General features: G+C 37.4%; 1 protein-coding gene and 1 pseudogene across 3 annotated transcripts in view; one reads left to right on the top strand and one right to left on the bottom strand.

Annotated features, from left to right (window-relative positions):
* The window catches only part of BABAM2 (BRISC and BRCA1 A complex member 2), a 401,843-nt gene that overhangs the window by 28,781 nt on the left and 358,242 nt on the right, over window positions 1-14,820 (top strand). The gene's annotated exons all lie outside the window — the stretch shown is intronic.
* On the bottom strand, window positions 12,969-13,059 carry LOC122704153 (annotated as a pseudogene).

The raw sequence follows: 14,820 nt of genomic DNA on the forward strand, positions 1-14,820 counted from the left end.
GAAGGTTTTTTTGGTGGTTGCTTTAAATTCTAAAAATTATTGCTCAAGTGAAATTAAGGCTTTAATGAAAATAATGTTTGAGATAGTCTTTCCTTCTCCATATTTTTGATTTTGCAGTTGTGCAAAACAGTTTTGCAGTACTTCTAACTGTGAGTACTTACTCTGTGCCAGAATCTAAGTTTTATCTGTATCATGTCAGTGGATCCTCATAACAACTCCATGGAGTGACTATCATCCCCATTTTACAGATGAGGAAATTGAGGAAGAGACAGACTATTTAACTCACACAAGGATTTACAATTCATGGTGTTTAACTTATATCCCAGCTGGCAATCTAAGGAAAAAATCCTCTAAAACAACCTAACAATGTAAAATACATGGATGGTGTGTTTATCCCATTGTGCTGTAGTTCTTGATAAACTTATATTAATATTACTAAATCTTTTCATAATCACTTAGAAGAATTTGAGAATTAAAATTTTTTTTTCTTTCATCTTTAGAAAGCACCTCTCACCAACAGTAGTGGGAATCCTTTAATGACACTGCAGTCTGTTAATTCTCCTGCTTCCCTTCTTCTCTGCTCTCCCATTCTATCCTCCATTTTTATCTCTACCTTGTTATCTGTCTCCACTGCAGTTCACTCTTCTACTTTTTGCTTGTTTTTTTTCTCTCTCTGTCCTCCTCTGTCCCTTGCCAGTTTCCTGTCTGTTCTTTTCTGTACCTTCCCTTTGCATTGTTCATGTTCACTCAGATTTATTAATTTTTTTTATTAGAAAAGCATATATTGAGCAGCTAGTAAGTGTGAACCACTGTGGAGATACAAACATAAATAAAACGAGTATCATGAAAAATCAGTAAGAGAAAGATCAAGGCTCTGCTAGTTCATTCCCTTGAGAATCTGAACCACTGGAGCCTGCCAAGATAAACACTCTGCAGTCCTTTCTTGTAAGGAGCAGGAATTGAGATTGAGATCTAGATACATAGGATATAAATGATATAGAATATAAAGCGGAGTTCCGAGAATAGGGAATGCATCCATTTAGGTCATGTTTGGGGTCAAGGATTGAAAATGGTGGCATAAAACTGTTATAGGAATATTTTTATTGAACAAATTAAAAGTGTTTAGTGTAAAAATTGCTTTTTCTAAATTTATGTTGTGTAATACATTAAATGTAGAGGAGTAGTATGTAAGTTGGCCTTGTCCCTGGGGATTTCTTATGCAATTTTCTTTTTTTTTTTTTTTAGTGTAAGAATTAACGGCTTTCCCACAGTTGGAATAAGAATCTGTTCAGGATGTTTATGTAACTTATTTTGACTTTGATATGACCTTGGAGTGTGCTTGTCATCTCTGGCTCCACTTGCTCACCTGTACTATATATGCAGTAGTTATCAGGTACCTCCTGTGTGTTGTCAGGTATGCTGCTGAGCACTAAGGGATCAAAGGTTTAATGTACTCTAGTTCATCGTAGAGCTTTTATTCTAGCAGACTGTGTCTTTGGTTTTGCCCTTTTAAGGACACTTGCTGGTAGGTATTTTTCCTTCCTCTGTCTTGATCAGACCCAACTTATTCTTTGAGGCCAGTTATATTCCAGTGAACCTTCTTTGATTACTTCTGTTGTACATGGTTTCTCTGCTCCCTCAGCTTCTATTGTGTTTATTTTCTTTAACCACTAATTTGGTAATTAATCATGTTAATTGCTTTGTGACTTGTATCTATTGTTGTCTTGAGTTGTTATTTAAGTTGTGCCTTGTTTGACTTTCACAGATTTGATTTTTGTCTTCTGATTACAGTTCGGGTTCTTGAGGAGAGAGACTCCTTTCTGTAACTTACAGCAGTGATCTTGTTCAATCATGCACCTCAAATAATTTGATTATGAACCCCTAATACGTGCAAGTTTATTTAATTATAAAGCATGCTTGTATAGTATAAAGCAAATATAAAAAGAATGATATATCCACTACTATATATAAAATAGATGATCAACAAGACCTACTATATAGCACAGGGAACTCTACTCTGTATTCTGTAATAACCTCTGTGGGAAAGAATCTAAAAAAGAATACTTGAAACTAACAATACATTGTAAATCAACTATACTCCAATATAAAGTAAAAATTATAAAATGGAATAAACATTACTGTAAATATAATTTATATAATTGAAAAATTATTTTTGGCTGTGCTGTGCAAAATGCAGGATCTTAGTTTCCCTACTAGGGGTGAAACCTGTGCCCCCTTGCAGCAGAAGCATGGTCTTAACCACTGGACCAAGAGGAAAGTCCCAGGTGTAGCACTTTATATTCATGTTCAACAAATACTTATAATTTGATTTGGAGTAAAGAAACATGTATTCCCAGTTACAAATTTTTAGAAAACTTTCTGGCTCCATAAGAGTTAAGAAAAGTTCAATTAAGGAGGAGATGAAGATTATGAACATAAACTATTTCAAAATGACTTGGTATCATGGAAAGGAAAATGTGAAGTTGCATATGCAGGTGGCTGTGGTGATCCACTGGCAATAGAAAATCCAGCTCAGGTTCCTGTGATCATACTGAGCCTAGACATGGTACACATTCATAGCAGTGGTCAAACTGAGTGTGCATTGTAGTCTCCTGGAGGGCTTTGTTAAACCATAGATGGCTTAAAACATATTCTTGCAACTTAATGAATATTAAAACATGAACGTCTTGAGTTACCACTACCCATATCAAGAAATAAAATGTTCGGCAATGCCCCAGAAACTCCTTATGTGCCTCTTCCCAGTCACCACCCCATTCTTCCCTCATTTGTAGACCACTGTTCTGACTTTTGTAGTCATCACTTTCCACTTTCTTTGTACTATTTTTATCAGTATACAAACACTATAGTTTTTTTCTCTGATTTTGACCTTCATTTTTTTTAAAGTAATATATTTATTTATTTATTTATTTTTATTAGTTGGAGGCTAATTACTTTACAATATTGTAGTGGTTTTTGCCATACATTGACATGAATCAGCCATGGATTTACATGTGTTCCCCATCCCGATCCCCCCTCCCACCTCCCTCTCTACCCTATCCCTCTGGGTCTTCCCAGTGCACCAGCCCTGAGCACTTGTCTTATGCATCCAACCTGGGCTGGTGATCTGTTTCACCCTTGATAGTATACTTGTTTCAATGCTATTCTCTCAGATCATCCCACCCTCCCCTTCTCCCATAGAGTGCAAAAGTCTGTTCTATGCATCCGTGTCTCTTTTTCTGTTTTGCATATAGGGTTATCGTTACCATCTTTCTAAATTCCATATATATGCGTTAGTATACTGTATTGGTCTTTATCTTTCTGGCTTACTTCACTCTGTATAATGGGCTCCAGTTTCATCCATCTCATTAGAACTGATTCAAATGAATTCTTTTTAATGGCTGAGTAATATTCCATTGTGTATATGTACCACAGCTTCCTTTTCCATTTGTCTGCTGATGGGCATCTAGGTTGCTTCCATGTCCTGGCTATTATAAACAGTGCTGCGATGAACATTGGGGTACACGTGTCTCTTTCAGATCTGGTTTCCTTGGTGTGTGTGCCCAGGAGTGGGATTGCTGGGTCATATGGCAGTTCTATTTCTAGTTTTTTAAGGAATCTCCACACTGTTCTCCATAGTGGCTGTACTAGTTTGCATTCCCACCAACAGTGTAAGAGTACCTCATTGAGGTTTTGATTTGCATTTCTCTGATAATGAGTGATGTTGAGCATCTTTTCATGTGTTTGTTAGCCATATGTATGTCTTCTTTAGAGAAATGTCTGTTTAGGTCTTTGGCCCATTTTTTGATTGGATCATTTATTTTTCTGGAATTGAGGAGTTGCTTGTATATATTTGTTCTGTATAGTTGCTCTGCAGGAGTTGCTTGTATATGTTTGAGATTAATCCTTCGTCTGTTTCTTCATTTGCTATTATTTTCTCCCATTCTGAAGGCTGTCTTTTCACCTTGCTTATGGTTTCCTTTGTTGTGCAAAAGCCAGCAATCTATAGATTCAATGCAATCCCTATCAAGCTACCAACAGTATTCTTCACAGAACTAGAACAAATAATTTCACAATTTGTATGGGAATACAAAAAACCTCGAATAGCCAAAGCAGTCTTGAGAAAGAAGAATGGAACTGGAGGAATCAACCTGCCTGACTTCAGGCTCTACTACAAAGTCACAGTCATCAAGACAGTATGGTACTGGCACAAAGACAGAAATATAGATCAATGGAACAAAATAGAAAGCCCAGAGATAAATCCACGTACCTACAGACACCTTATCTTCGACAAAGGAGGCAAGAATATACAATGGAAAAAAGACAACCTCTTTAACAAGTGGTGCTGGGAAAACTGGTCAACCACTTGTAAAAGAATGAAACTAGAACACTTTCTAACACCATACACAAAAATAAACTCAAAATGGATTAAATATCTAAATGTAAGACCAGAAACTATAAAACTCCTAGAGGAGAACATAAATCACACTCTCTGACCTAAATCACAGCAAGATCCTCTATGACCCACCTCCCAGAATATTGGAAGTAAAAGCAAAAATAAACAAATGGGACCTAATTAAACTTAAAAGCTTTTGATTTTGAACTTCAAATAAATGGAAACACACAGTATGTATTCTCTCTTTAAGCAATATGTTTGTGAGGTTTATCCACCTTGTTGCATGTAGGTATGGTTTATTTATTTTATTGCTATACAATATTTCTTTGAGAAAAAAAATTTCTTTTGATGATCACATCCTAATTTATCTTCCTAGCTTCTTGAGCTTCCCTGTTAGCTCAACTGGTAAAGAATCTGCCTGCAATGCAGGAAATCCTAGTTCGATTCCTGGGTCGGGAAGATTCCCCTGGAGAAGGTATAGGCTACCCGCTCCAGTATTCCTGCCTGTAGAATCCCATGGACAGAGGAGCCTGGTGAGCTACAGTACATGGGGTCACAAAGACTTGTACATGACTGAGTGACTAAGCACATCCTGTAGCTAATAGGCATTTATATGGTTGTTCAGTTTGAAATTCTAGTTTAGTTGTTCAGTTTGGGGCTATTTTCAAAGATTGCTGCTGTTATTGACATAATATTCTTTGGTGAGGGCTTACCTGGTGGCTCAATGGTAAAGAATCTACCTGCCAGTATAGGAGATATAGGTTCAATCCTTGAGTTGGGAAGATCCCCTAGAGAAGGAAATGGCAACCCACTTCAGTATTCTTGCCTGGGAAATCCCATGGACAGAGGAGCCTGGTGGGCTACAGTCCATGGTGTCACAGAAGAGTTGGACACAACTTAGTGACTGAACAACAAATTCTTTGGTGAAGTATATGTACATATATCAATTGGGATCATTTTAGGAGTAAAATTGCTAGATCACAGGGTTGTATATATATTTAGCTTTAATAAATACTGTCCAGTGGGTTTTTAAAGTGGCTGTACCAATTTATACTTCTGCCAGCAGAGTATAAGAGTTCTCGTTTGTCTTCATCCTTGTCAGTACTTGGTTGAGATTTTAATTTTAACTACCCTGATGGGTGTGTTGTGGTAGCTTATTGTGGGTTTAAGTTGTTATTTTCCTGGTGACTAATTGAGTTAAGCACATTTTCATATGTTTATTGACCATTTGGATCCCCTTTTATGAAGTGCCCCTTTGGATCTGCTAACTTAGTTGCCTTTTTCTTACCGACTATACAGGAGTTCTTTATTTATTCTGCATATGAGCTTTAATCAATTTTGTATGTTGTATCATTTCCCACTCTGAGGGTTGTCTTTCACTGCCTTATGTGTGTGCTAAGTCGCTTCAGTCATGTCCAATTCTTTGAGACCTTATGGACTGTAACCCACCAGACTCCTCTGTCCATGGGATTCTCTAGGCAAGAATACTGGAGTGGGTTGCCATGCCCTCCTCCAGGGGCTCTTCCAGACCCAGGGATTGAACCCACATCTCTTATGTCTCCTGCATTGTCAGGCAGGTTCTTTATCACTCACACCACCTTCACTCCCTTAATGGTATTTTTTGATGAACAGATCTGTAATAATATTAATGTGATCCTATTTACCCATCTTTTCCTTTATAGTTAGTGCTTTTGGGGAACTTTTGTTCACCCCAAGTTATTTTTTTAAAGGTTTTGATTTTGTATTGGAACATAGCTGGTTAACAATGTTGTAATAGTTTCAGATGGACAGCAAAGGAACTCAGCCATGCATATACATGTATCCATTCTCCCCCAAACTCCCCTCCTATCCAGGCTGCCAGGTGACATTGAGCCAAGTTCCCTGTGCTTTAGAGTAGGTCCTTGTTTGTTCACCCCAAGTTCTTGAAGATATTCTTCCATTATCTCCCTCCATCCCAGGTTGTCTTCTAAAAATATTTTTCTTTTTTCTCTTTTTTTACATTCAGAGCTTCAATCCACTTGGACTTGATTTTTGTGGAATGTTATGAGGGTAGGCATTGGGTTTCATATTTTTCACTATAAGTATCAATATGTCCAGCTGACCCAGCATCATTTATTGAAAACAATTTTTTTCCCTCACTTCTGTGTAGAGCTACCTTTGTCAGAAATCAAGTGTTCAGGTATGTGAGGGTCTTTCTCTGGACTCTCTCTTCTGTTTCTCTGTTCCTTTTGCCTATCTTTGTACCAATATCAGTACTTTCATGTTTTATAATAATTTTTGTTAGCCAATAGAGCAGGTTCTCCTACGAGTTTTTTTCTTATAGTGGTAAAATATCACACAAACTTTACCATTTTAATCACTTTAAGTTTACGTTCAGTAGCATTAAGTATATTCATGTTATTGTGCAGTCATTGTCAGCATCTATCTCTGTAACTTTTTCATCTAGCAAAATTGCAACTCTGTACTCAGTAAACACTCTTTCCCTTCTTCTCTAAGCCCCTGGCAACCATCATTCTCTTTTTGGTCTCTTTGAATTTGACTACTCTGTGTACCACATAGTTGGAATCATATAGTATTTGACCTTTTGTGGCTGGCTTGTTTACTTACTGTTGCATTTTCAAGGTTAATCCATATTGTAGCATGTGTCAAAATTTCTTTCTTAAGGCTACTGAATAACATTCCATTATGTGTGTAGACTACATTTTGTTTATCCATTCATCAGTTGATGGACCCTTGGATTGTTTCCACCTTTTGGCTATTATAAATAACTCTTTCAAGTTTTTCTTCATCAAGAGAATCTGGTCTATTCTTAGTTCTTAATATTCCATTTACATTTTAGATTCTGCCATTCAGGTTCCAGATCAACTTAAGAACTGTTGTCTTTTCATTGTGTTTCTTTTAATTTGTGAACATGGTATCTATGTTCTTTTTTTGGTTTTATTTTCTTCTTAGTAATAGCTTTTCTATATAGTGCTCTTGTGCACCTTTTGTGACATTTATTTCTATATATTTGATTGTTTGATGTTTTTAATAGCATCTTTCTAAAAGCTTTTGTTTTTTAACTGTTGATGGTATATCGATATACATATACAGTATACAGTTGATTTTGTGTGTGTTCTTTGTCTAGCAGCTTTGCTAAACTTGAATGTCATTTCCAGTGATAGATGTGAAGATTTTAAAATGCTTTCTACATAAGGTCATATTACCTACAAATGAGTATAGTTTTATTTCTTCCTTTCCAATGTTTATACCCTTATTTCCTCATACTTCAAACTTTGTACTAGCCAGGATTTCCATTTCAATATTAAGTAAAAGTGGTAACAAAGGATATCCTTGTTTCATTCTCTGTCTCAGAGGGAAAAATTTAACATTTTGTTACTAGCATGATGTTGCTGTAAGTTTTTTATAGATGGCCTTTACCATATTAAGGAAGTTTCTTTTTTATCCTTGTTTTCAAAGAGTGTGAAAAAAATCATGAATGGATATTTAATTTTATCAAACACTTATCCGGAACTTATTAAGATAATCCTCTTAATTTTCTTTTCTGTTCTGTTAACAGAGTGAATTAAATGCATATATTAGAAAAGAAGAAAGGTTGAACAGTAATGAGCTAAGCGTCTATCTCAAAAAGTTAAAGGATTTCCCCTTGCCTACTTAACTGTTAAAAATAGTATTTGAGCCCATTATTCCTACTGAAACGATATTATAATGTAAACCACGTTTTTGCTATAGAACACCTACTAAGATTTAAAAATATTTCCCACTCTAAAGTAGAGTTGAAACCTCTCACTTGTAAATGGAGATACAGCGGAGAAACTGAGAATAACAGTTGATGCCACATGAACTGGCAAACATGTGTTTTTGAATATTTTAATTTTATAATTTTTAAAACATTCTGGGCTGAGTCACTTATTTTGGTAATGGCATTTTGAATTCCTATGCTATGAATTAAATCCCTCACTTTCTAGTAGGGTTCAGAAATAGATTTTAGACTTTAGAGATGTAGAGGATGTACTTGGTATATTAGGAACATCATATGTCATCAAGCGGGTAGTTCCAGTCACCTGGATAATCATCTGAAACATCTACCTCAGTGTGATTTTGCTGCTTTCTTTTACCAGTTTTAATCCATGAGTCTTCTTGTAGAAAGGCCTAAGACTTGCTCTAGTGGGTTTTGATGTAGTCAACTAGTTGCACCATAATTTCCTTCCAAGACTGAAGGTGAAAGATTCTGTGAATCAGAAGTTCAGATACCTCCACAGATAAAATGCCCATTTTATAGATTATTTAGATAGCTGTTAAGATATCCTACTTCAGCCTTCTAGCTTCTTTACTGCTGAATTTCAGTCTGGAAACCATGATAATTTTGAAAGTGCTTTAGTCTGAGTGGAATTTTTGATGTTAGAGTTAATTCAGAGAAAATTAACTCTGTAAAATGAAACTGTGCTGAATATCAACTCACAATAATTCACTCTAATTTATGACTTAATAGTTATTTAAAATGCAGTTATTGGTCTTTGAGCCTGTTTTTGCTTCATACTCACCTGGCATTTTAGGTTGCCAAAGCTGAAGACTTCCTTCTTAGCTGATGTTAAATATTGTTGGTTAAGCACACACGTCATTATCAAGAAAACAGGAAGCTATGTAGGAGAACATGCCAAATGGTGAATTAATAGAGTAAAGGAAACTGACGTTTACTCAGGGAAGGAACCCTAGACTCATCTGCTTTGTTCTTTTTAGGTGGCTTGAAGAATAGAAATGGTTTGTCATTACTTTTTTCCAGAAAGTATGTCAAATAATAGGTTTAGCTTTAAACTGGAAAGCATATATTTTGCATTGTCTTAAAAATGCTGATGTCTTAAAGCTTGTAGAATATCTTCATTTAACTTTGTTAAATCAAGATTAATTCTTGGCTGTTACTCAGATCGTGTAAAGTGTTGTGAAATTGCCTATCTTTTCTTCTTTATAGTGAAACTCTCCTAATTTGAGTATGATCTCAGTAATTAGGAACTCAAGTAATGATTTGAAAAGGATTCAAATCTAAATTTACATTTCACTATTATTTAAAGACTTTGCTGAATAAATCAAGAGTGTCAACACTGCAGCACAGATTTAATCAAATACATTTGTTGAGAAGAGTTACAATTCACATTTTTCACTAATTCTGATGGTTTTCTCTTTAATTATTGAGAGATGATTTAGTTTGGTGGTTAAGAAAATGGGCCTCAAAAAAGAAAAGAAAATGGGCCTTGGAGCTAGACATCCTGGGCTTGGATCCCAGCTCTGTCACTTACTAGCAAATTACATAGCTTCCATTTGCCTCAGTTTCCTCATCTGTAAAATGGAGACAATAATAGTACCTATTGCTGAAGGTTGCTGTGGGCTTAAATAGTTTAATTAAAGAACTTAGTGACCTTTGCACAGTAAACGCCCAATAAATGTTAGCTGCTATTGTTATTATTTATTTTGAAAATAGAGTAATTTTAGGTTATGACTTTAAATTCTGAGTTGCATGGACAATTCTTCAAAGGGAGGACCTTCCACAAATAGTCACTTTTAACTTTCTCAGAGGTGAGGATGAGAACGGCTTCCCAATTCTAGTTAAATCCTCGGTTCTTGCAGGAAAAAAGCACTAGACTGGGAATCAAGTTTTATGCAAACCTTTCATTCAGCAAACCTTTACCTCCGTGCATAGTTGTTGGACTCTCCGTGTCCTGGACATAAGTGCTGCTGGATTCTGAAGATTAGAGATGATTTAAAGATGCTTAGGTCAGGGAGACTAAGATGGACTAGAGTGCCTTGGAAGTGGTTTCCAATCTGTTGTCGTCTATAAAATGATAATTTTTGAGTTTAGTTGATGATTTCAGTCATCAGTGCTGGGTTTGTAGCACTGTGCTGGATTGTTGTACTAAGACATTTTGAAAATGGTAAACCAGTTCTTGGCACCAAGAATCTTAGAACTGGTAGGAAAAACAAACCACAATTAGAAAATAGATCAAAGATAATATTGAGAGTCATGTGATTAGATGGGAAATAGGAGATTGTAGGGATGATAGTTTGAGAAGGTTATTATGCTTAGCATTTTATAACGTCAGTGGTTAGCTCCAAGTTCTTAATAAGGTACCAGAGTAAACTGCCTATTTGATGTTAACTTGAGAGGAACCTTCTCTTTCTCAGAGTACATCATGAGGAATGTTGGGCTGGAAGAAGCACAAGCTGGAATCAAGATTGCCAGGAAAAATATCATTAACCTTAGATATGTAGATGACACCACCCTTATGGCAGAAAGTGAAGAAGAACTAAAGAGCCTCTTGATGAAAGTGAAAGAGGAGAGTGAAACAGTTGGCTTAAAGCTCAACATTCAGAAAACTAAGATCATGGCATCCGGTCCCATCACTTCACGGCATATAGATGGGGAAACAGTGGACACAGTGGCTGACTTGATTTTTGGGGGGCTCCAAAATCACTGCAGATGGTGACTGCAGCCATGAAATTAAAAGATACTTGCTTCTTGGAGGGAAAGTTATGACTAACCTAGATAGCATATTAAAAAGCAGAGACATGTTGGCTTTGTCAACAAAAGTCCGTCTAGTCAAGGCTGTGGTTTTTCCAGTAGTCATGTATGGATGTGAGAGTTGGATTATAGAGAAAGCTGAGTGCCAAAGAATTGATGCTTTTGAACTGTGGTGTTGGAAAGACTCTTGAGAGTCCCTTGGACTGCAAGGAGATCCAACCAGTCCATCCTAAAGGAAATCAGTCCTGAATATTCATTGGAAGGACTGATGTTGAAGCTGAAGCTCCAATACTTTGGCTACCTCATGCGAAGAGCTGACTCATTTGAAAAGACCTTGATGCTGGGAAAGATTGAGGGCAGGAGGAGAAGGTGATGACAGAGGATGACATGGTTAGATGGCATCACTGACTCAATGAATGTGAGTTTGAGTAAACTTCGGGAGTTGGTGATGGACAGGGAGGCCTGGCATGCTGCAGTCCATGGGGTTGCAAAGAGTTGGATACGACTGAGCGACCAAACTGAACTGAACTGAAGCGTCACTTGGGAATTCCTACATGCACAACCTTTCTAAAAGGGAGCTCAACACCCTTTGTTTTCTTACCTGTTAGACTTTAAAATAGTGAATCTCCAGTATAATGAGGTAATTAGAATTTAGTGGAAGGTACATTTTTAGAGCATGGTTCATCCCCAGACCCTTTATATGTTATGATGGTAAGATGATATCTTTTTGTTCTTGTCATTGCTGTATTCCCAGCATCTAGCGCAATGCTTGATGTGTAGTCAACACTCAAGAAATATAGTTGAGAGGGAATCCCTCAATGGTCCAGTGGTTAGGCCTCTATACTTTCATTGCTGAGGGCCTGGGTTCAGTTCCTGGTCAGAGAACTAAGATCCCATGAGCCTCCACTTGGTGTGGCCGAAAATGAATAAAAAGTAAGAAAACAAAAATATAGTTGAAAGGCAAATTTGAAGTTACATTTGAATCGTCAGCAATTTCTAAGTCATCAAAAATTACTTTATTATTAAAAGATATTGGTCTTTTTAAATTTTAGATCTAACTATGTTAGGGCAAGTTGCCATTATGCAAATATAATTTTAATGAAGTTAGTAGCTTCTTACTTACTAGCTTTTTCATACTTGGGTCAGGAAATGCCTTTTTAGGAGTACTTGCCCTACACAAGGACTAATACTGCATTCTCTGTTACTGCATTTGACTACAACTTCATGGAAGACCTTACACCAGAGTTGCCCTTCCAAGCCATTCCTAAACCCTGACATGTGAGAAACTGTGAGAGATAATAAATATTAGAAATGTCATGTTTTGTGATGGCATAATATAAAGAGTTTCATACATCTCATTTGAAGACTGTTCATCAGTAAATCACCCTGTCGTATTTCCTTTTGAAAAGGAGTGAAGCACTTTAGAAGAAAAAGATAAATGAAGCCATCATAACCAAGTTTCCTGAGTCAAAATGTAAAAGAATATGTTTAGCTTTAAAATATTTAATTGTAGAATGGTTCATGTTCATTATTAATCAAAACAATGCAGAAGGTCATTGAAGAAAGTTCTAAGGATCACCCTAAATCCTACTACATTTTGGTGATGCTCTTTTTGAAATCTGTTTTTGTACATAGACATAAGCACACTTAGATCTTTCTTTTCTTTTTTTTTGACAGGAAATAGCATTTATTGGTGAGCGTGATTAAGGAGGGAACAGAGCTGATGCTCATGAGTGCAGGGCCCTCCATTTGTCCAGGGGACCACGATTAGGGATGAGTCGCTTTTCTGCCACCATGTTCTCAGATTCATCCGCATTGAACTTGGTAAATCCCCACTTCTTGGAGATGTGGATCTTCTGACAGCCAGGGAACTTGAACTTGGCCCGGCGGAGGGCTTCAATCACATGCTCCTTGTTCTGCAGCTTGGTGCAGATGGACATTATGACCTGGCCAATGTGGACCCTGGCCACTGTGCCCTGGGGCTTTCCAAAGGCACCGCGCATACCTGTCTGGAGTCTAGATTGAGAAACAGCAGGCCAGTCATGAATGCCCACTAGGAAGAGTTGTCTCCAAGGTCCCTTAGGGCTCCCTGTACAGGCAACAGGTTGCATACACTACCAAGGAGGCTGCTGTTTGCAGCCATTGCACACAGATCTTTCTTTTCCATACGTGGAACCTTTCTTTTTATATGTGTTTTTCAGTATTTTTTAACCCAAACCTTTTTTTTTTATTAATTGAAAAACTATTGGCCTCCTTGAGTATGATTTGAAATTTCACAGTAAATTAAATAACATGACCAAAACCAGTTTTAGACTGAGGTAATTTAAAAAGGGGAAACAGTTTAATCTTAAACGAACCATTAGGTAAGATGACATTGGCTTGTTTCCCATCAAGCTGTTTATCCTAAGAAATATGGAAGACCGCATAACAAGATATTTTAAGTAATTTGCTTAACGTTTCCTTGGAGGAGGAGCTGAGTGCTGTTTAGGAGGGGGAGGCAGCTTAGCCTTTCTTCTCTGCTCCTTGAACAGCTTGGTTCTTGGCCCCAAATTTGTGTATACCTCTCAGCCAGACTGAAGCCCTGCAGTTAACTGGAGACTAGCTGATGTAACCCATGTATAGTCCTGCTTGAGGACTGTTACCCCTGCCATCATCCCCACTTCAAGTAAGTGATCTTTCCAACATCAGACAGGGCTCTTTTTTGATGAGTTTTTCTTCGATCTTCTTTTTTGTGTGTGTGCAGCTTTAGTGGCTCTTTTAGATTGTCTGGCCCTCCCACAGACCTGCCTCTGTTTCCAGGAAGAATTGGCTGTCAGCTGACTTTCAGCTCTTGACTTCCCTTCTCCCTCAGCTTGCTTCTCTCCTAGTTGTCCCTGTTGAGTAAATCCTCTTATCTCCATCGCCCCTGCTGTTTCCCCAGCCCAAGGGCCCAGCATCTTTCTTGCCTGTAATGGATTCTTCTTTGGTTTCCTGGTTTCTGGTTCACCTTTTCATAGTCCCCTTTTCCATACAGTGTACTGGATAATCTTTTAAAAACTTAGACTCAGATAATAATACTCTTCCTAAAACCCTCCTTTGTACTCAGAATAAAATCTGAATTAATCGCCACCACTTCCGTGGCTCTGCGTGGTCTGTCCCTTGTGTATCTCTTGTCCTGATCTTTTGCTGTTCTGATCTCCTGCAGTCACTCTGCTCTAGCTGCACTGCCCAGACTTAGCAAGATTCCTTCCCGCAGAAATACCCAAGTTGTTCCTGCCTTCACGCCTTTGCACCAGCTGTTTCCTCTGCCTGGAATGCTCTTCACCAGAACTGTGCATAGTTGGCCCCTTTGCGTTATTCAGGTTTCGGATTTCACCACCTCCAAGGGTCGTTTCCAGTCTTCCAGCATCGTGTGGCTCCCGTTTTATTGCAGCTCACTGTTTTATTTTCTTCATCACATTTAGCAATCTTAAACTATCTTTGTACATTTGTCTCTCTCTCTCTCTCTTTTTAATCATTTTTCCTTCCCTTGCCAGAATGTAAGTATCATGAGACTGTAGCTCTTGTCTATCTTGTCCACCCTGTATTCCTAAGACGTGGAACAATGTTCAGTCAGTCTTATCTAAGTGAAAAGAATCAGTGAGTGAATCAATCAGATGGAGAAATGTATTTTTTCTGCCCTGAGGTGGCTGGAACCAGCCATTCAAGTAGAAAGGGAGGAAGGTGAAAGGGCAGAGCACAAAGACACTTTCCTAGTCCTGGTTTAAGCATAAAGTGAATAATACAGAGTATGGCACCACAGTGACTGTAATTATTTCAAAATTTAATTCACATTGTAGAAGGATGAGTTTATTCAAATTAGAATCAGATTAATCTTGAGGATTTCCTGTACTATTAATAACTTCAGTCATTAAGTGATGTAGGTGATTTGATC

The sequence above is a fragment of the Cervus elaphus genome, chromosome 11 (assembly GCF_910594005.1).
Source record: "Cervus elaphus chromosome 11, mCerEla1.1, whole genome shotgun sequence".
Classification (NCBI taxonomy): Eukaryota; Metazoa; Chordata; class Mammalia; order Artiodactyla; family Cervidae; genus Cervus; species Cervus elaphus.